At 43.6% G+C, this 23,319-nt stretch overlaps 1 long non-coding RNA gene across 1 annotated transcript in view; it reads left to right on the forward strand.

Annotated features, from left to right (window-relative positions):
* The first annotated feature begins 338 nt into the window (after positions 1–338).
* The window catches only part of LOC117867667, a 57,212-nt gene continuing 34,231 nt past the window's right edge, over positions 339–23,319 (forward strand). The window contains exon 1 of the long non-coding RNA XR_004643467.1: positions 339–432. This is a non-coding gene — a long non-coding RNA (uncharacterized LOC117867667). The remainder of the gene's footprint in view (positions 433–23,319) is intronic.

The following is a 23,319-nucleotide window of genomic DNA, read 5'->3' on the forward strand; positions in this document are numbered from 1 at the left end:
CTCAGTTTCTTCTCACAGTATTTCTGGGGGGACTGAACTGTTCAGCTTTTAATATTTTCTTTATATATGTTTATGTATAACTGTGAAGGTAATGTCTGTGGATTATAAAATAGCCAGGTCATTCTGTAAAAATTAGATTATCATTTCTTTCTTTATCGTAAGATTTTATAAAGTTATTTAATTATATTCATTTCTTTAGTTCCTTTTGGGACTTGAATGTGGGGAGGTAGACTCTGTGCAATCCTTGCTGAAAATCCTTGGAGACTGAACTCTGGGTCTCCAGCTGCTTTCTATGGGAGTTGTTGTTGTTGTTGTTTTTTTAAAGGCACTGGAGATGGGAAATGCAGTGAACTCTAGCCCACCCGAAGGTTACATATATATACTTGATCTAGATTGTTGAGAGCTAGCATGAAAAGACAGGAAAGATTCAAGGTAAGAGAGAAGAATTAAAATGAGACTGAAAGAAAATAATGATTGGTATAGCTCCTACTGCAAATGCCTACTATGAAGTATAATATTGTCATAATAACCTACATTCATATAATGTGCAAAAGGCTATCCCAGGCCTATGCAGTGGACCACTTAAGTCACACTACAGCTCTATTTTGAGGACCTAAGCTGTAAGCACCGCAATGGCACTTTGCACAAGGGTGAGTAACACCTACAGCTCTTTTAACGCATAAGGATACAAATATCATGGCAACCAGCTAAACTAATACATAGGACTTGATTCACCAGAGTCTGTGGTGTCAGAAAGTTCATCTAGAGGAAGGTTGCAGTTGATTGGTAGAGCCAATGAGTGAGATGGTGATGTTGACCAGAAAAGGGGCATGGCCAAATCTTCTGGGGAATACACTGTCAGCTGGGCTTCTGTGGAGCCAGGGCTACAAATTAAAGCTCTGCTTCCATCATGGAATCCCCAAAGATAGTGCAAATACTGCCTGCCCTCAGGGCCGGTGCAAGGAAGTTTTGCGCCCTAGGCGAAACTTCCACCTTGCGCCCCCCCCAGCTAACCCTGCCTGGGGAGTCGTCCCGCCCCAGCTCGGCACCGCCTCCTCTGCTGAGCACGCCGGTGCCACTCTAAGTCTCCTCCCCTCCCAGGTTTGCGGCGCCGATTGGAGGAGACTTAGAGTGGGAATTGTGTGCTCAGCGGAGGAGGCAGAGTGGAGGTGATCTGGGGCGGGGAGCAGTTCCCCTGTGCGTCCCCCCCGTTACTCTGGGCGGCCCTCCCCGCACCCCTCACCCCAGCTCCCCTTCACTCCAGCTCCTCGCAGGGGTGGCATGTTTGTAGAAATGTTGGTGGTGCCCAGAACCTGCCCCTGCCCAAACTCCGCCTCCCACCTGCCCAAGGCTCTGGGAGGGAGTTTGGGTGAGGGAGGAGGTCTGGGGTGCAGGCCCTAGGCTGGGGCAGGAGATTGGGGTGCAGGCTCTGGGAGGGGTGCAGAGGGATGGGGTGCAGGTGTGAGGGCTGTGGGGTGTGGGAGGGGCTCAGGGCAAGAGTAGGAGTGTGGGGGGGGTGAGGGCTCTGGCTGGGACTGGGGATAAGGTGTTTGGGGTGCTGGAGGGGCTCAGGCAGAGGATCAGGGAGAGGGGGGATGAAAGCTCTCGCTGGGGGTGTGGGCTGTGGGGTGGGGCAGAGCTGGGGATGAGTTTGGGGTACAGGCAGCCTGCTCTGGGACAGGGGACAGAGAGGAGGACTCCCCCCGGTTCTTTCCTTGCCAGCAGCAGCAAGCTCTGGGGTATGAGCCCCCCTCCTCCAGCAGCACACTCACCCCCACCACTGTCACTGCATGTGCTCCTAGGGTCCCTCTCAGGTCCTGGAATCTCCCTTGCCTCCCCCATGGTGGGGCGCTGCGTTTGCCTCCTCCCCTGCTGTTGCCCCTGACTGTAGCCTCACTGGGGGTGAGGGATGGGGGTGCCTCCTTGCCCAGCATGGGGCAGGAGTGGTGACTGTGGGCAGGGGGGGTCCCCTGTGCTGCTGGAGGGTCCAGTTGGAAAAGGGAAGGGTCTGAGGGGGAAGGGCAGGCTCAGAGTCAATCTTCCCTGGCAGTTGAGAAGGGGGTCACTAAGACCCTGCGGCAGCAGTTACTGCAGACAAAGACAGAGATGCTCTGCTCCTCTGCTGCGGGGGCCCATGAAAGGCGAGCGGGGCAATAGGTGCAGCAAGTCGGAGCCAGGGGACACTCGGGGAAGGTGTGGGGGGCTGCAGGTGGGGCCGGGGGGGACACATGGCCCCAAGTATTGCTGGAGCTGGGCCCATGGCTCTGAATATTGTTGGTGCCCAAGCACCACGTGGATATGGAACTCGCTGCCTATGCCTCTTCCCTGAGTGGGCTTTTAGGTGCCCCCAACCACTAGGCGCCCTAGGCGGCTGGCTAGTTTGCCTAAATGGTTGCACCGGCCCTGCCTGCCCTCCCACAGGAGGAATCATGGGGCACAGACTTCATTGCTGGTGCACAATGGTGTAGATTACAAGCGGGTAGGAATCAAGCCTTTAAACTATATCTTTTATGGTGGTTTGTGGTGACAAAATATTCTTTTTATCTCTTTCCTATATATTCATTATTCACTTCAGAATCAGCTCCAAGCTAAGATAAATTTCAACTAAACCTTGAAGTAGAATCCAATTTAGATGTTCTGCTAATTCAGTAAAGCTAATTAACTTGGTTCTGCTTTTTGAATCAGTTTGCTTGAATTTAATGCTTATGTTTGGTAAGCAGATAGATAAAGAGATAAATGGGTCACTGTATTTATGACTGCTCATTATTTCCTTTAATATCCATGCTGAATAGTGTAAGTTCTGATTACAATTAAACTGCTTTTATTCCATTTTAGCAGTAATTGACTGAAACAGGCAATTTGTACTTTGATTCTGTCTTTTAAGTAATTGACAATCACAAACCATTTCTTGATAACACATTTAATCATTCAGCTCTTTTTGGATTGTTTAGAAATAGCTTCATATAGTCTTGTTCAATGTAGTGAGAGTTCCTATAGGATATTCAACAATTCTTCCTCTCCTGGTTGTCCTCTTTCCTCTCTAATTGCTCCTCCAGTGTTTCCTTCAGAGGAACTTCCTAATCCCTGTTCTAAGTTTGGGGTGGGGGGGAGATTCCACAGGGCTCCCAGGGCTCTGTCTTTAGTCCCCTTTTCCTCTCCATCTGCACTTTGTCTTGGGTAATCACATCCTCAAACACAAATTCAGCTGCCATCTCTATGCTTATGAGCCTTAGATCTATGTCTCTACTCCAGACAGGTCTCCTTCTGTCCAAACTAAAATCTCAGGTGGTCATTCTGACATCTTTTCATGGATGTTTAGCCATCAGCTCAAGCTCAATATGGCTAAAACAGAGCTCATAATCACCCCTCTCTGCTACCTCCTCTTTTGATTGCTGTATACAACACCACCATCCTGCCTGTCACTTAGGCTTGTAATCTGGATGTCTCTGACTCAAACCTTTCTCTCTTGATCCTCACATCTAGGCTATGTCTAAATCTTGCAGATTCTTTCTGCATTGCATTTCTGATATACTGCCTTTTCTGACCATCCTCACAGCTAAAGCTCCCATCCAAGCTACTATCACCATTCCACTTCTCAATTACTGCAACATCCTTTTCTCTGGCCTTGAAAAATGCAACTGTATCTTGTTCATGTCCATTCAGATGGCTGTTGCAAAGATAATTTTCCTACCCTGTCACGTTGACCAGGTCACCCCCACTTTGCATCCCTCCATCGGCTTACCTTCTTTTTGATGCAATAGAGATGTGGATCTGTGTTCACTTTAAAGTCCCTTAATGGTCAATCCCCACCCAACCTACCATCTCTCTTTCACTATCAGGATGTTGACTCCTGCCTCCAATCAATCATGAAGCTAGCTTCCATTGCCCACTTGTTAAATTTTAAGTAAGCGACTTCATACATTTTGCCCCTCACACTTGAGAAAAGTTCTCCGTAAACATCTGTAAAGCTACTTCATTATTATGCTTCAAAACCCTCCTCAAAACTCTCTTTTGTCATGATGCCTATAAAATAACTCATTGGTTATGCCACAGGTGTCTGAAACCACTGCCTTTTATACTGACCAATACAGTGTCAGTGTTTCCTTGTATGCCCCATCTGTCTACAGTGTCATCTGTTGTCTTAGATTGTAATCTCTCTCGTGCAAGGACGGTCTTTCTGTTCTGTGTTTGTACAAGGGGGTCCTGGTCCATGAGTAGGGCCTGTAGGCACTACAGTAATACAAACAAACACTAAGAAAACAGTTGTTAAAATGAACAAACAAGCAAACACAAAATAACCTAGGGTAAGTTCAGCAAAAGGTTCACTGACTTCTGAGCAAGACTATACTGACTTTACTGGGAGTTTTGAGCAAACCTGGGTTCAGTTGGTGATGGAATGCTGGAGAAATTGGTAGCTTACATTCAAAGTAAGGATTGAGTTCCTTTGAGGAACACAGAATAGTACCATGTATCCTTAGCAATATTATTTTACACCATTGACCTTATGAGATAATGGGGCCAGATCCTCAGCTAGTTTGCATCAATACAGTCTCTTTGACGTCAGTGGAACTACTCTGATGCTACACCAGCTGAGAATCTGGTCCAGGTTCTTAGCCTTAAAATGTCCTATTTATGGTTTACTATTATCGCCATAGGGTGTTAGATACATTGATAATAATTTAGAGCAGTGGTTTTCAACCTGTGGTCCTCAACCAGAGGGGTCTGCACCTCCAATCAAAAATGTTTAGGGATCTGCAAATGAGAAAAAGGTTGAAAACCACTGATTTAGAACAAAGCTGAGGGTCAGTGGAAGTTAATGGGATGCTACAAGAAATCGGCAGGTTTGACTTGATATCAGTTTCCAAAATCTGTTTTTATCAGCCTCATTCATTAATTTCCTACACTGTTGAGCTACTCCTTTTTTTACTGTATTAGACTTATATGAAGCCAAGAGTTTAAAAACATGAAATCATGTAATCTATGGCTCCCATGGCAGCTGTGACCAAAGTCCAGCCTTAGGCAAATTGTCAAAAGGTTGGCCTCCTTTTTGCAAACAGTTTGCATCTGTCTGCATCTGTTTTGCAGACAGTTTGCAGGCAGTTAGGACCTGCCATTTTGCATCTGTCCTTGAATTGTGGGTACAAACATAGGCGTGCACAGGGGGTGTGCCGGGTGTGCCTGGGCACACCCTAATGCAGGGCAGGCAGAGCTGTGGGGCGGGCGGGGCTACGTGCTCCTGCAGGGCAGCATGTATGGTGCTGCGCTGAGCCAGACGCTGCTAGGAGCCTCCCTCATGGTTGGGCGGGCGGGGGTTGGAAGTGGCAGGGGACAGGGAGCAGGGTGAGTTGGGCCAGGAGGTGGGGCGCTCTCACCTCAGGGGCAGCTCCCCCCTCCCCAGTGTCCCTGCGTGCAGGGGAGAGTCTCGGCAGAGGCAGGGCAACTCTGTATGCTGCCTCCCTCCACCACCCAGCGCTGACCTGGTTCCCAGCCCATTGGCCAGGAACCCCGGCCAATGGGAGCTGTGGGGGGCGGTGCCAGAGCTGCCTGACCGCGCCTCCCCTGCAGGGAGGGGGAGGGAGCTGCAGGCAGAGAGAACCTCAGGATATTCTTCAGGGGGACAAGGAGTCCAGGGCGGCCTGGGGGGTTAGCGGGGGGTCTGGTGCTGGCAACAGCAAATGACCTGGCCCCAGCCCACTCTGCTCCACCCCACCAGCTCCCAGCGTTTCTCAGTGGTGGGGGTTTGGGGGAAGGGGTGGGGCATGCTGGGGCCGGGTTGCTCGCTGGTCCCAGGCTCTCCACTAAGCCCCCAGACTGCCCTGGACCCTGTGTCCTCCTGAAGCACAAGGCCCCCCAAAGCACGGGGTCCATGGCGGTTGCCCCGATCCATCCTATGGTTGGGCCAGCTCTGCTTGGGCACCACCAAAAATCATACAAACCTGCCGCCCCTGATTGGATAGGGGGTGGGATTATGGTGTGGTGGTTAGGGGCGGGGGTCTCTGGAGGGGGTGGTCAGGGAGCAGGGGGGGTTGGATGGGGCATGGGAGTCCCGGGGTCTGTCAGGAGGCGGGGGGTGGATAGGGGTCAGGGCAGTCAGGGGACAGGGAGCAAGGAGGGTCGTGGGGGGTGTCTTTGGAGGCGTTGATCAGGGGACAAGGAGCTAGGGGGAGTTGGATGAGTCGGGAGTTCTGGAGGGGCTGTCAGGAGGCAGGGGTGTGGAGAGGGGTTGGGGGAGGCAGGGAGCAGGGGGGGTTGTATGGGTTGGAGTTCTGGGGGTCCTGTCAGGGGGTGGGGAGCAGTTGGATAGGTGTGGGAGTTCTGGGGGCGGCGGTGTGGATAAGGGTCGGGGCAGTCAGGGGACAAGGAGCAGGGAGGCTTAGGGGTGGGGGTTCTGGGGGGCAGTTAGGAGCAGGGGTCCCAGGAGGGGGTAGTCAGGGGACAAGGAGCAGGGGGGGTTGGGGGTTCTGAGGGGGGAAGTCAGGGGGCAGGAAGTAGGAGGGAGTGGATGGGGGCAGGGCTAGGGCATGGCAGGGGCGGGGCTAGGGCGGGGCTCCCTGGGTGCACACCCTAATGAAATGGGCTGCGCATGCCTATGGGTACAAATGCACCATTATGTGGGCAGAGTTATTCACAAATTGCATTAATAGAAAAGGAGGTTGAGACTTTGGTCTGACTTAGATATAGGCAAAGCTATCAAAATAAAAAATCCGGGTAAAGATAAAATTGTTTTACATTTTGTTAGTTAGCACATTTTTGTAATGAGACTGACAAAATAAAGTTTTGTATTTGGGGTTTGGGCTATCACTGTTGATTGGATATCCATTATTTAGGAAGTAATTTCAAGCAAAATGCTTAGAAGGGTTCCCATTGGCTGACTGGATGACAGAACTCTAGATCTCTGGCACTGGCGGGATATAGATTACAGACAAATACTATAGCATAAAGACATAACGAAAAGGCCATTGCATATATATTCCCTTATTGAGGAGATACTCTACTATGGAAAACTTCTTTTAAATCTTTTTGGTTGAGGACCAGGGAGGCTAGCTGCTACCTGTAAAACTTTTCCTATATAGAGGGGAAATATGTGATACAAAAGTGATTATTAATAAAATTATTATAGTTTATTTTACAATGCTAGGTTGTTATACATTTGTATGTATGTGTTAAATTTCAAGAAATACTGATAAGTACTTTTATATCCATGGTGCTTGGAGAATAATGGTTTTTATATTTATTTTTAAACTTCTTGTTTTATGAAAAGAAATGTTGAAGCTAATTAAAGAAACTCCTAGGCAATCTCTGCTTTCTCTCTATAAATGAGATGGTTGAAGGAGATGAGACGATTCAAGGATAATGCCTCCCCTTGCCCATAGATCTATACTTGACACCTCCAGGTCATATTGCAGAGTCTGGAATGAAGTTTTATAACTTCTATTTTGTTGCAATATTCAATATAGTTTATTTCAGGCAATGTTCAAAAGAGATATTTGACTATTAAGTATTCTGATTGTTATAGAGTGTTTAATAAGAGTTTTAATTCTCAATTATGGGTGAAGCTACTTATGATCGTTATCTTGGGAACTGTTTGGTTAAAAGGCAGGAGTGTTTTCTCAACAATCCAGATTCCCCATTGTTAAGGAATGTGAAGATATTCTGTTTAAAGGGACCTCGTAAAGAAGAAACATATTGCACTTGGTTTGACTAAATCATAGATGCTGAGCCTGGACCCTTCTCACTCCCCCATCTCTCCACCTTTTCTCTTCATAAAGAAAAATCTTCATTTTAAACCCATACAAAGAATTCTTGAAACATTCTTAAACTGATTCCTTTTATAAATAGTCTAAAGTTTTCAAGTTACTTTAAGGAAAGCATTTATAGATAGAAATTGTTTTGTAGAAAATCTTTGTTCAATCCTTAAATGCATAGAAATGGCATATGCTTCTTTGAGGTGTTTATTTGCAACTGATTTATCTTTAAATGCACACCTCATAATAACTGCATGATTATATAACTATTCCTATATCAATAGTAAGCTGTTTTATAGTAATTCACTAAATATAGTAATAACTAATACTATAACTGCTTACTTAATAAAATAAGCTATTGAGTGTAAAATATTGTTATTAATTGGAGAATTAATTTTCTATCTGTGCTTGTTTTGCTTAGTTTTTTACTCATGGAGTCCCCTAATACGCAGTAAAAACCCCAGGTGACTAAAATAATGGGAGTCATGTCTCTGACTGGGCATTATGAAAGACAATTACTAAGATTAGGCCCCTCCCATTCCTTGCTTTTCTAGACCATAAGTGCTAACAATTTTTTGGAATATAATTACTTGGCACTCAATAACTTGAAATAGCCCTTTCTATCACCTGTTAATAGCATCCTTTTTGAGAAGTGTTGGATAGTGTGTAAAATTAGTTGACAATTTAACTAATTACAAAAATAACAAACCTCCAGATTCCCTGTGAATTGTTACTTGTCAAAGCTTGTGTCTCAACTCTTGCACAGAATAAGGGAACAATGTTAGAATGTTACTATTTTAATTAACTTTAGGAATCAAAAGGGAGAAGTGACATGGATATTTTATTGAGCTTGCCTTGGTACAATGGCACTACTAAAAATTCTGTCTTCCTTCTCCCCTTCACATCATTATAACCTACCCAGAATTTATACTTAACTCAATTGCAAATAATATTTCACCTCTTCTTTTTATTCATTTGGGTTTTAAAATTAGAAAAACAAAGCATAAAGACAAATCTAAAATGGACTCTCATCCATTCTGAGGTAAGGCAAAAATGGTCCATAAAGTTCCCATTAACCTAAATGGTAGGAACATTTGCTTAAGCCTTGATGAGTAGATTGTTAACTGAGTTCAGCAGCAGGGAAGACCACAGTTAATCAGCTCTGACTTCACTAGTAGTTACCCAGGAGTTAATATGAGTAACTTACATTTTAACCACTTGTATTTCCCTGGGTGTACAGTAAGATAGGTATGACAAATATGAAGTTTTGCTCTTAGTCTAGTACTATGCAATATTGAAAATGGCACACATGCTCTGCTGTATACAAATAATAATGTCCTGACTTAAATAACAAACTGTTAAGGAGATCACAGAATACTAAAGAGGCAATCTGTATAGAGGAAATATTTTATAAAATGGTATAAACTCTTAGCAACAGTGTCTGCTTAAAAAAGTCCTGAGATTTGAGTCAATGATTTCTTAAATAGTAAGTACTACTTGTAGACTTACAGTGAAATTGATTTAAATCATCCACAACCATTACAAACATACACTTTTTATCATGAAAGTACTGATTAGTAATCAGGCAGATCACATACCAAATTCATGCTGATAAGGCTGAATCTGACACAAAAAATAACAGTAATGTAAAATCCCCACAGATAGCGTACCTCATTTTCCATTATAAAACTCAGGTGAGCGTACATTCAGATCTCAACAAAACTTTTTTTCAAAGTCATTAACTTTGAAAATTAGAAATCAGTTCAATCCCAAGGCAAGGTGTAGACACCAGATTAAACACAAGTCCATTTATACATCAGTTTTCTCTCTGTTTCGCTTTGTGTTGTTGTTGCTACATTCGGAAGATGCACATGTCGGAATCAGAATTTTCTTCCAGAGTCTAGCAGTGGGGAGCCTATGAGCTAATCAGCTTTGCCTCGCCACTAACTGTGACTATAGTCTGTGTGAATTAAATGGAGGCATTTAAAAGAATTTCGCTAGCTAAGGAGGCATAACACAAATTGTACAAAGGGCAATTTAGAACTTGAGAATGGATGAAGACATGGAGATGTCAGTGAAACATTCAGAAGCTAAATCTTCATTTTCCACTTGTTTGAACTCGACGCTGATTAGCTTTTCCTCTCCTCCATCTGTTTGGTAGGGCACATTATTAATTGACAATAGTTAGCTGGTTTATTTTTGTCCTAAATGAGTTACAATTGTCAATAGTAATAACAGAGGTGTGATGGCTCTATTTTTAAAACATTCAGGCAGATATAGTATTATCTTGCTTTTCTTCCCCACACAAATCTCCCAGTGGCTTCACAATTGCAGAGTTTGGAGTATACAGGGAATGTCAGGTCCATCGGGTAATAATTAATGAAATAACATGTCACTTATAAGGGTGCTTGTCTTCACTTTCCCCCTCTTCTCTTTGTAAAATCCCAGTAGAGGTTCATATTTTAAAAACCTATTTAGGGGAGTTGGATATTCCTAGGATTTCTTTCTCCTAACTGACTCCTAATTAGTCTTACACAACTCCCTCAAAGCAGGCCAGGATAGCAGCTGAATTAAATAGTTGTAGGACCAATACTGTTCAACATATTCATAAATGATCTGGAAAAACGGTTAAACAGTGAGGTGGGAAAATTTGCAGATGATACAAAATGACTCAGGATAGTTAAGTCCTAAGCAGACTGCGAAGAGTTACAAAGAGATCTCACAAAACTGGGTGACTGGGCAATAAAATGGCAGATGAAATTCAATATTGATGAATACAAAATAATGCACATTGGCAAAAATAATCCCAACTTTACATATAGAATGATGGGATCTAAATTAGCTGTTACCACTCAAGAAAGAGATCTTGGAATTACTATAGACAGTTCTCTGCAAGCATCCATTCAATGTGCAGCAACAGTCAAAAAAGCTAACAATGTTGGGAATCATTAGGAAAGAGATAGATAATGAGACAGAAAATATCATATTACTTCTATATAAATCCATGGTACACCCACATCTTGAATACTGCATGCAGATCTGGTTACTCCATCTCAAAAAAGATATATTGGAATTGGAAAAGGTAGAGAAAAGGACAACAAAAATGATTAGGGGTATGGGACAGATTTCATATGAGGAGAGATTAATAAGACTGGGACTTTTCAGCTTGGAAAAGAGATGACTAAGGGGAGATATGATAAAGGTCTATAAAATCATGACTGGATGGAGAAAGTAAATAAGGAAGTATTATTTACTCCTCATAACACAAGAATTAGGGGGTCACCAAATGAAATTAATAGGCATCAGGTTTAAAACAAAAGGAAGTATCTCTTCACACAGTCAACCCATGGAACTCTTTGACAGAGGATGTTGTGAAGGCCAAGACTATAGCAGAGTTCAAAAAAGAACTAGATAAATTCATGGAGGATATTAGCCAGGATGGGCAGGGATGGTATCCCTAGCCTCTGTTTGCCAGAAGCTGGGAATGGACAACAGGGGATGGATCACTTGATGATTACCTGTTCTGTTCATTCCCTCTGAAGCATCTGGCATTGGCCACTGTCAGAAGAGAGGATACTGGGCTAGATGAACTATTGGTATTATACAGTATGTCTGTTCTTATGTTGTTATATAGGAGGAGCTCCTTGCCTAGCAGCACATGGTGAGCAGAATAAAGCACTCCACCGCCAAAGCGCTGCATTAATTTTGATGTAGGCCAAGTATCTCACACACAAATTACTCAGCAGGAAGGGGAAGGTAGAATGTTTAGAGTATTCACCGATGCCCACCCTAGAGCATGGCAGATGAGGACAAGAACCTCTCAAACTGCCTCAGAAAAGGGGAAAGGGGGCTGTGAAAAAGAGGACAGGACAGCCACATTTAATATGAGCCTAGAAATGTTTGGATATTAATATCCCCCTCTACACTGTTTGAATCAGCTCTTTGGTCCCTTTCCTTTCCAGCTGTGCAAAGGGCCTGGAAAAAGTACCTTTAACTGATCAACTGCAGATTTTCCAAATGGAAATCTCTGTTGTGGTTCGAGCTGGATCAAAGCCATTCCTCTTGCCAGGAATCCTTGACTGGCATTGCTATTGCTAGTTTTGAAGTGTTGGGGTACCATTAAAAACATCTAAGTATCAAGGCGCTAAAACTGAGATACCCCTCAAAATGCATTCACAGGAACATTTCTAATGAAATTTCTTTGTAGTGAGTCCCAAACAAAACTGGACTTCGAATTAAAAAGGAACCAAAAAAGATATGTTTAAAGATAAGAAATGTTGACATTAAAGAATCATCATGTTTTCCATAACTTCTCCTCCCCTTTGTAATACATTAATACATGTAATACATTATTTGTAATTATGTATTGTGATACATAGATGAGGTAACACTTAGGTCAAGGCTTAGGTGGCATAAGTGCAGTTTTGCCATTCTTCTTTAACATAGATTTTTCCAATCTGCTTAAAGTGGTAGTGCTGACAGAACACAGGTGATGTGGTGTTGGCAGATGTAAGTAAAATATATACAAATATGTAACAGCAGCCCCCTTTTTCTGGGAAGACCGGGGGGAGGGTGACACAAAAACAACATGACCCAGAAACTGAAAACCCAGCAGGAAAAATACAGAAGTTGGGTAATTGAAGCTTGCACGTGCATAACGTATGGGTTACCAGAAATCTAAAGGATTGATGTACTAAAAGCTGATTGGATAAAGATTAAGTAATTTGTAAGGTAGAAATGTATAACAGACCTAAGAGAACATGAACCCAAACAGAAGAAACTCCAGGCCAGAAACTGAAGAATGGGACTGAAGGCTCCGAGAAGGTGATCACTATAATAGATTGTGGAAGAACTTCCTGAGGCCCCAGAATGTGGTAAATTTGGGCACATTTACCAATTCTGTCTTGTGTGTTGTTATTTGTCTGGCATAAATATATATTCAGAAAGTATGTGACAATATTTCTGACTCAATTTGTGACTCAGTTTCTCAACTTTTTACTCTAATTGTAATTTCACTGATTTTAAGTTAAGAAGAAACCACTAGATTGTCTAGTCAGATCTGCTGTATAACACAGACCATGAAATTTCACCCAATTACCTTTAACTGAAGTCCAATAACATGGGTTGAAGTAAAACATGTCAGTCTTCAGGAGACTAAATTGTTGTGTGTCACTGCCAGAGAACAGGAGAGACCAAATGCCACCAATGTCTATAGCCTCTGCAGTAGCAGGGAATTGATTAGGTGAGATATGCCCAGATGATCCTAGCAGGTGGCCCGCACTCCATGCTTCAGAGGAAGGTATCAAACTCTCAAGGTGCCTTGCAATCTGACCTGGGGAGAAATTCCTTCCTGACCCTAAATTTGGTGATCATTTCAACCCTAGCATGTGAGCAAGATCCACTAGCCAAGCAGATAGACAGGATTATCTGTACCACATCAGAGTTTTGGGACACACAGTTTGATCTCCCATCTCCAGCAGTGGCCAATTACTCATGCTTCAGAGGAAGGCAGCCCTCCTCCCCACCACCACCAGAATACCCTGGGCCAAATGTGCATCAATGAAAAATATTTCTTTCCTTAGCTCTGCAACCAACTGGCTGAAACCCTGAAGCATGAGATTTGATTATTGTCATTGTCTTAATGCAGAGCTCCAACAGTTACAAGCATTCTGAGGGCAATGTACAGCTCACTGCTCACTCCAGGGCCCATGAACAGAGGTTATGAACAGGACGATTCACAGATTCAGAGACTCCAAGCCCAGAAGGGACCACTATGACCATTCAGCCTAACACCCAGCATACACAGGCCCTAGAATTTCTCCCAGAAACTGGATTAAAAGACCTCTAATTTCATTTTAAAGACTCCAAGTGGTAGTGAGTCCATCACCTGCCCTGATAAACTGTCCTGATGTTTAATTACCCTCACAGCTAGGAACCTGCATATTATCTTAAGGATGAATTTGTCTAACTTCATCTTCCAGACACTGCATCTTGTTATGCCTTTGCCAACAAGGTTGAAAAGCTGCCCTGCTGTCAGATCTCTTTTCCATGTGTAAGTAACTACACACAGTGATCGCAAATCACCTCAGTCTTTTTTTTTTTTTTTTTTTTTTTTTTTTGATAAAATGAATAGGTTGAGTGTCTACGCTGCCCCACTCAGAGCTCTCACCTCAGGGAGCATACTGGGGGATGATGCACAGCCAGAGTGCTGCTGCATTCTGGCCATATTGACTCTTTGTGGGCCATTACCACTTATTGCAAATTAAAGCATGCCAGCTGGTTCCAGGGTATAGGGGGTGGGGGTTAAGATGTTATACATCCATCTTTATGCCCACCTTGAGTTCTATACTTAGCATCCCAACAATTGGCTCATTTAGCGCAGATCCTCAAAGGTATTTAGGCACCTAATTCCAATGGAATTTAGGAACCCAAATATATTTGACTATCTGGGCCTTTGTGTTCATCTTTTTGCTTCTGGATGCCCCAAACTGAAAATAATCTAGATATTGTCAAACTAAGATATTACATAGATGTTAAAGATGAGCTTTTAGGTCATCTATTCTAGTCCCAATATAGGTATGTTCTCTCTTGTATATTTACTTGGTTTCTTCAGCTTAGGTATTAGTGTCATAAACAATAGGCATTAAACTTTTTTCCTCTGCTGAAATCACTGTTAGCCAATCAGCTAACTGATTAACCAACACTCAGTCAAGCATATAGAGTTTTAAAAAAAAAACTTTTACAAGAAAATACAAAACTGAGAATAGCAAAATATAAATTACTCTTTCCCCATTATCACATTTAAAGAAAAGTTGGTGAATCATACCAGTTGAGACAATTTAACTGAAACAGTTTGGCTAAAATCAAACGACATTCAAAGTATTCAAGTAAAATAATATAAATTATTTTTCCGTTTCAATTTCACCTTTCTATAATTAACATTTCCCATGCTTCCCTGTTGGAGGGTTAACAATATCACTAATCTACTGCAAGATACTTCAGATTTAGGGAAAACAGCCTGCTTTCTGCTCCTGGGCTCAGCTTTTCCCAATTTACACAGGGCACATGGCCTTTTGTAAAGCAGCCACCCTGCCTGTTTGTCCTCATGGAGGCTGACCTGAGCAACAGGGAACCTATTGGAGCAGACCCAAAACTACCACATCCAATTCCAGAAGCTTCTGGATGTAGAGTGTTACATCTGCCTAACAACGATTCAGGCACAACTCACTCCTACCTCCCCCAACGGGTCTGTTAAAGAGATATCTCTCTATGAGGCTTATGGGTTAGACAAACACAGGCTTTCAGGCCTCAGGTGGATAGGCTGTCCCCAGGGCTGGGTTGGCAGAAGGGGGTAGGAAGATCTGGGCCAACCCTACTTCACCGGGTCCCTTCCCAGGACCCTACCAGTGACTAGTGATCCCACCACTGGGTGAGCAGGGATCCCACTGCAATATGCTGACTCAACTCCTGATACCATAACTGAACTAATGTCTGGTTTCCCAGGGCTACTTCCTACCGCAGTCTGTTTGTAGGGCTCCATTGTTTGCAGTCCTCTATCTCCTCAGGGTACTTTGCAGACGGCAGTCTTAGCAGTTTCTCAGGGTATTCAGCAGACTGAAGACCCAGCAGCTCCTTTGGGTATTCGGCAGATGGCAGCAAGGCAGAGGCACGTGCCTCCTTTGCTGGTTCTGACCCACCTGAGCTGGAGGCCCTGCCTCTTATACTTACTGTCCAGCCCCTCTGCCAGGTCTGCCTGGCAGGGAGGCTACCCCGCTTCACTACAGAAAGGCAAATTATAGGGTAGATATTTTTGTTTTTAAAAGACCTTTCATTCCAAGAAAGAGACAAATTGGCTAGAACCCGTCTGTGAGTCGGAAGAGTGAGAGCACACTAACAGAAGCAGAAGATAGATAAAGATACCATTCTTAATGGTAAATGGCAAGCTACACTATGTGGGTGGAAAACTAATTCTAATCCTAGCAGACCAAATTCTGCCTTCATTCCTACTGGTGAAACTCCATTCAAATCAGTGGGATTGCGTAAATGGAATTGACAACAGAATTTGACCTCCAGACCTGTGTAATTAATATGAATAATAGCAACCTTTTTTTTACAGTTCATTTTAAGTGGTCATGAGAGCTACTGTATTAACAGTCTTGGAGACCTGAAACCTCTTTCATGCCATAAGTAAAATAGATTACAAGCAACAATAGAGAAAGTTGCCCAACCTCTTCTCACCAACTGGGATTTCACCCCATAGTGGGGAAAGTGTGCACCATCACCACCATATTTATTACATGATTTTTTAAGATTCTGTGTTGTTATTATTATTTATTAAAATGTAGCTTAAAAAAGATCAGTGAAGATGGACTTATGATGTATTAGAGCTCTTTCCATTTTTAATTTGCCAACTTTCCTGAATCGGATACAAGCAGATTACTGGTCATTCCTTTCTTTCAGAATCTGTTTTGCACATTAGTTTGAAGATATACGTTTCCTTAAAATAGTCATAATGAAAATGTTTGGTGAGGTCATTGTAAAAGAAATAATTATAGCTTACTGCAGTCAGCTACGGTTTTGCAGTTGACAGTCTTACATGTATCTCAAATATGCGATCAAAGCAAATTAAGGTTTTATGCTTATGCTGAGCTTTAACATATGTTAAATATTAAAAATCATCATGAATTATTACTTGGTCAGCAGTAAGCTACAGTAGGTGTGGCATGTATACAATATACCAGGGATTGGCAACCTTTGGCACGCGGCTCGCCAGGGTAAGCACCCTGGCAGGCCGGGCCGGTTTGTCTACCTGCAGCTTCCTCAGGTTCAGCCGATCGCGGCTCCCGCTGGCCACAGTTCGCCGCTCCAGGGCAATGGGTGTGGTGGGAAGTGGTGGCCAGCACATCCCTCGGCCCACGCCACTTCCCACAGCCCCCATTGGGTAAACAAACTGGCCCAGCCCGCCAGGGTGTTTACCCTGGCGAGCCAAGTGCCAAAGGTTGCCGATCCCTGCAATATAGCATTCTTTGTTTGGGATATCTGTGCATAAATTTAGGGACAGATGTTTAAAAAGTATTCAGCTATTGATTTCCCCTTATCCATGATGAGGCCATCTCAACAATGGCAAGATTTTTCAAAAGTGACCAGTGATGTAGTGGGTGCCCAAGCTGATATACTTTAAAGGGGTTGATTTTTAGAAGACGTTGCCACACTCTGAAAATCTGGCTCCTTTAAGGTGCCTCACATTGGGGCCCTCAAAACTGAGACACCCAAAATGAAAGTCTTGGCCTTGTTGAGATTCTTAGACTTAAATAATGGCAGTAGATAGTATATGGCAATCATCATGGATAATGAACTTATTTTTTTCCACAGTAATATATTTTAGCTTCTACCTTTCAGGATTATAGCCAGCACATGCCACTTGTGGCCAACATTATTTACTAATTTTTCACTTTTTGAAAATATTTTCCTCCTCTCTCCTCCCCTGTGTCTGGTTGTAAAGAACCAAAATAAATCACCTCATGCTTTTCAAGACAGAGTTAATGGCAATGTGTGAAATGCACTAATGTCTGGATAAAGTACAGTACATGGGCGACCAAACGTCTAAAAGGTTGTTGAAACTCAAATGACACAATGGAGAAATGCAGAACACATCACAATGAAAGGAATGGGACACATTATATCAAATTGCCACCACAAAAAACATGCAGATAACTTGCCTCATGTGGCCATAAAGGGGCATTGCAATATCTTGGCTTAGCTGGGACATCTGGTCAGTTTATGTGAGGTTCTTTATGATGCTGATTCAACACTGAACATCTTTCTTTTAATTTCACCATTACTGATTTTCTAAAGTTCTGCATCATTCCCCCTAATTAGTAATGATAATAGGTTAGGTTAAGATAAACCACACTAATTATTGTAACTCTGACTATTAGATGCCCCAGGAAGCGCCCAAGAGTCTACTTTGTGCCATTATGGGCTGATTTCATAGCAGTCTTATTGGCACTGCATCAAACTTGCACATATGGACAAAAAGGAGTTTACAATTACTTTCAAAAATACAAATTAGTAGTGCACTAAATAATCTAAAATTAGGATTTAGAATCAGTCGTTTCAGTAAATAACAATTGCACTAGTGCCATAGCAGCCTTGAAAAGTACATTTAAAAATATGTATACAGGTTTCTTGTGTGGTAATTGAAAAGGTTTTTATATTGTTTTTCTTCAGAAGAAAATATAAATAGAAAGTATCATTAGGTATATGAAAAGATGACAGCTCTGGCCTTTTATCACAGGCAAAAAACCTTGCAGTTTAGTCTGAATGTCTACCTGAACTAAGAATCCTCCAAAATGAATTTAATACAAGGTGAAACCAGTCTGAAATACTAAGACACACTATCAACTTAATAAGGTAACAATTATAAATTTAACAGTAAAATATTTTTTTTAAAATATGATTTTGTTGACCCATTACACCATGGGTAAAATTCTGCACTCAACTGCATCAGTAAAGCCATGCAACTCCATCAACCTAGGTAAAGTTACTCAGCATTTACATCAGTGTAGCTGAGAACAGAATTTGTCTCTTAAATTCCAGTTTCTCTACAATCCATGTCAGTCTCCTTTTTTCCTTTGAAATGTAAATGGACTTAAGCCACAAAGTTCAGGCCTCGTTTCCCAACACACCAAAATTTGGGACTATTTAGATCTGGAATTTTATTATAGTGATAGGGAGGGTGTTGGCAAAATTTGGATCTGAATTCAGATGTGGACAAACACTTATAGTCTGAAGTGGTCTGGGCCAGAGTTTTGTTTCAGGCCCCTTTATACTTTAAAAATGTTCATTAGAAAATTTTAGGGATTGCATGTGGGACTGTAACCTCAATATGGTGGTTCAGGGAACTATGTTTTGCAGCACCTTCCTCTGCAGACAGACTTATATTTAATGAAAGAATCGGGCCAGGAATTAGTAGAGCTCAGAGATGTATTAACTATCTGTGGATCTTTTCTCTGACTTCTACTCCACAGCCACAGGAGGCCCCAGCCAATAGCAGCAGGACTTCACTGTAAGGAACAAAAATATCCTTCTTCTAAATCCTTAATCACAGCTGTACATTAGCATATGGTAATGTCTTATCATTTTAGAACAAGCTGAAAGACCCACCTTTTTGATAAAGCATTTCCATCCTAACAGTAAGGTATTTTATATTTAAAAAATAATAACCACATACACCATAAGCAGAGGCTCCTAGAACTTAAGAAAGATGGAAAGCAGAATACTTCATGAAAGATGGATACTATAGAAAAAACAGATGGATACTTATAATACTTGGGTTGATTAGACAATGAAATAGAGAATAGAGAAATATTTGCTTTAAGGTTATTTATGTGTCATCACTAAAGATGCTCGGGGGGAGGAATATATGGAAATAAAAAGAACAAAAACTGAACAGCACAAATATCATAGTTCTAGAAATTCTTTATATGTGGACATTACTACAAAATACATTAATGACACCAAGAATATAGAGATAGATGGAGATTACCAATTAATGGAAAAGGGTGCTTCTAAGGCCCGGAAGAAATTAAAATGAAGATTGAGTCACCAGATATTGGGCACGGATGTACCAGATATAGAACATTAAATGACACTGCTGTGCTAATAGACTAGGCGGTGCAGACAGTGTTGTGCTAACGTACTGTCCAGTTGTAATCTGCAGTGCAAATATCTGTGGTCTAAAAATCACCCTCTCCACTGGAAATTGACACTTCCAACTTCTTATCATGATGATCTTTTCTTGTTATTTTCATACATTGCAAGCTATTTTAAAAATCATATTGGCTAATTCTGCTCTCAGGAACATGGGGATAAATTTTAAGTCCATTTATTTCACTGGAAAACTTGGTGCATGGTATTTCCAAATATGAATATATGTAAAAAATCTAAAAAATAATTAATTACAGCTTTCAAATCCAAATCTTAGGCGCAAAAGCCAGATATAGGATTTTTGGGAAGGGCAAAGAGATTTATTAGACCTCTCCTCAAAATGTTTGAAGTCCCCAAAGTGAAACTCATTTTAAGTAAGAAGGGACTGGAAAGAGATGTGTGGATTGACACCAGCTTCCTCTGAGGCTACAGAAATGCGAGCAAGATGCTTTAGGTGCAAGTGATGGACACGTAGAAACATTCCCCACCCCCCACCAAGGGACAGTTCTCCAAATAAGCCATTAGGCCCACATCCCCTGGAATGTTTTTTTTTTTTTTTTTAATGCAAACTGTTGCATTTTAAGTTCTCTTTTTTCCAATAATTTAACTACAGACAGAGTAGCCAGAAATATTAATATAGCATATATGCTCGAAACAGGCTTTCCATCCCACTCCTCTACACTGATAGTGATAACCATGGAAACACAACAAAATACAGCAGAATAAACAAATTATATAAAATTAACTAGCATAAAGGATGGACGAGCAACTGGGCCAAACCTGAATGAGAGGCACTGTGATGAGGCGCAGAGGGTCACAGCACCTCTCAGGTTTGGCATCCACAGTCAATAGTATGGGGACTGACTTGCCTGCCCCAACTAGGCCCTGATCGCACTGTCACCACCACTGTGGCATCATTGCTCAGGGCCTCAGTCAACCTTCCAGGCTGAAAGTCCAGACACAGGAGTGGGGGTTGCGAGTTGGGGATACCACTCCCACTAGCAGTGGGGCCAGAACTCACGAATAGGTGAAACCGGGAGTGGCCCCCTGGCCACACACAAGGCAGAGACATCCCCATCTCCTGGGGAGGGCAGCGACTCTACAGGCCTGGGTATCCATCCCTCTTCTTAAACTCTTCCATATCCATGGTAATTATTTTGAAAGCATGGGGATTCCTCAGTTTCAGATTTTGCCCCAGTCCACCAGCCCTCTGAGGTAGCCTGAATGTTTCCCCCCACCTTCCCATCTGGCTTAATGAATCAGTGATGGGACCTCAGACAGAAATCTGGGTGCTCTTGGACATTGGCTTTGTAGGACCCAATGGGCAGATGTGGCTGGCTGTGTGGAGGACCATGAACAAAAAATGAGTTTATGGAAAATCCTGTGACAAGCTTTTACCCCCGAGCTACTGGCTGATGATTTGAAAGCTATCTTTATTATAAAAGTGACTGGAATTTTTTTTGAAAGAATATGACAACTAAGACTACCATAAACAATTAAAAGTACCACAAGATCTGGGGATTGGCAGACACAGGCTTTTTTTGAGCCTCAAGGCTTATACTCATCCCCTATTTGAGTATTTTAGCAGCCTGATCCAATGTCCACTGGTGTCAAAAGTTTTCCCACTGATTTGAATAGGCTTTGAATTAAGCCTTAGAAGAAGAAAAGATATAAGACACAAGTGTCGGGGAACAGACTTACTTACACACGGGTTCCTTTCTCCCCCTTTCAGCTGGGTGTCTACGTTTACTCATTCATTGTGTAGTAAACCTCTGAGTTTTCAGAGTTGTCTGGAATTTAGCCATAGAAATCCCTGTGACTATCAAGGGAATCACTTATGCCAGATTCTGGAGACCTTATTTAAACCAGTGAGTCCTTTCTCAGGCAAGTAGCCCTACTGAAATCAGTACAATTAACTGAGTGAGTAAGTCCTTGCTATAGTATGTAGGATTTCCACAATCAGTCTTTCTATGTCTCTCTTAAAATGTAGGAGCAAATTTCTGTTCCATGTCTAAAGAGCTGCTTTCTTCACCTTAACATGAACTTCACAGCTAACCTGATGGGTGTATTTGATCAGATGCAGAAGCTCCCTAAAATATAATCTACTTCAAATTTCTCTTCCCCCCACCCTCTAACCTTGTTATTCTTCTGTCTATAGTGGAACCAATACACTAATAATTAATCATTTTAAATAAGAATTAACGGCTGTGTGTCATGCTGTGATCTGATATAATGCATCTTATTTGACTGGAAAGGAAGGTAAAGTGATATTTCTCTGTAATAAGAAAGTTAGCTATCAGCACCACATGGGCATGGTGGTGTCAGCTGTGGTGTATTGCCCCTTCAAAACAAATTTTAAAAAATTACTATAAATATACTAAAAATTAGTAAAATTAAATTCCTATCACGTTGCGTTATGTTCTGGCCCAGAACAGGTCTGATCCCAGGTGGGTGAGTGTTTGGAGAGAGAACACAAGCAGCCTTCACCTCTTGCACTTCTGCACAGGGGCTAGCACTACCTTCCCTGAGGGGCAGGGTGAGGGCTAGACCATGATTCTGCTCCTACTGCTGGGCTGACTCTGGTGGCTGAAACTGGCAAAACAGCTGCAGAAGCAGTTTGACCAGACATTGCTACACTGGGAGGGGAGCAGGAAAGATGGGCCCAGCCAGAAACTCTGAACTGAGACTGGAGCAGGTAAACTCCTATCTGAAGACATTAGGAAAGTAACTACAGGGAGGAGGAGCCAGTCAGCAGAGAGCAGCTTCAGAAGCAGTTTAAGCAGGGACCAGCAGACACTGCTATTCTCAGACTGCCTTTGCAGTTTTCACTCTTGAATTTTCCCTCTCCTGTGCTGATTGGCTCTTTTCTCTTACCCCCTCATCCCTCACAGTCTCCAAACAACCCTCTCTCTCCTGTCCTCTTTGTCTTAAACTATATCCCCTCCCAGCTGACCCTTTCTCTCCTGTCCTCCTTGTTTTAAGTAGGGTTACCATATGTCCGGATTTCCCCGGACATGTCCGGCTTTTTGGTACTCAAATCCCCATCCGGGGGGAATTTTCAAAAAGCCGGACATGTCTGGGGAAATAGGGAGGCATAAGCCAGGGTCCGCCCGGCCCCCGCTGGGTCCACAGCGCAGCCCAGCTGCCCTGGCTACATTGTAGCAAGCTCGGGCAGGGGGAGGGGGGGCGCAGCCACAGAAGGCGGTGGAGGGGCCGCTGCTGCCCCCGCAGGCCAGGTGGACCGCGTGCCCGAGCTGAGCCTGCAGGACCACGGGGAGGCCGGGCCCAGCCAGCGGCTCGGGCTTTCTTCACGGGTGGGGACTCCCCGGCCACTGGGGGACCCTTCCTGCGGCCCCGTCGCCCTACGTGCCTCGGAACCCAGCGCCGCAGGAGCTGTTTCCAGCGGGGAACGTGCTTGGCGGTGGCAGGAAGGAGGCTGCGGGGCGGGGAGTGCGGCGTGTGCCGGGGCTGCAGGGACCCGCGCCGCCCCGGTCGCCGCTGAGCGTCCGAAGCCCCAGCCAAGCAGAGGCTGCCGTGGGAACGGGGAGCAGGGCAGGCGGGGGGTTCAGAGGCTGCAGGGCGAGGAGGAGCAGGGCAGGCAGGGGCATAGAGGCTGCAGAGGCAGGGGGACACAGGGGCAGGGCAGGCAGGGGGGTGCAGGGGCTGCAGGGCAAGTGGGGAGTAGGGGTCACAGAGGCTGCAGGGGTGGGGGTTGCAGGGGCTGCAGGGTGAGTGGGGAGCAGGGGTCACAGAGGCTGCAGGGCAAGGGGGGTGCAGAGGCTGCAGGGCGAGTGGGGAGCAGGGAATCACTTAGCAACCCTCAACCAAGATCAGCGTGGGAGGGAGGAGGGGGAATGCAGGGTGC

This window comes from Trachemys scripta, chromosome 1, assembly GCF_013100865.1.
Source record: "Trachemys scripta elegans isolate TJP31775 chromosome 1, CAS_Tse_1.0, whole genome shotgun sequence".
In the NCBI taxonomy this organism is placed as follows: Eukaryota; Metazoa; Chordata; order Testudines; family Emydidae; genus Trachemys; species Trachemys scripta.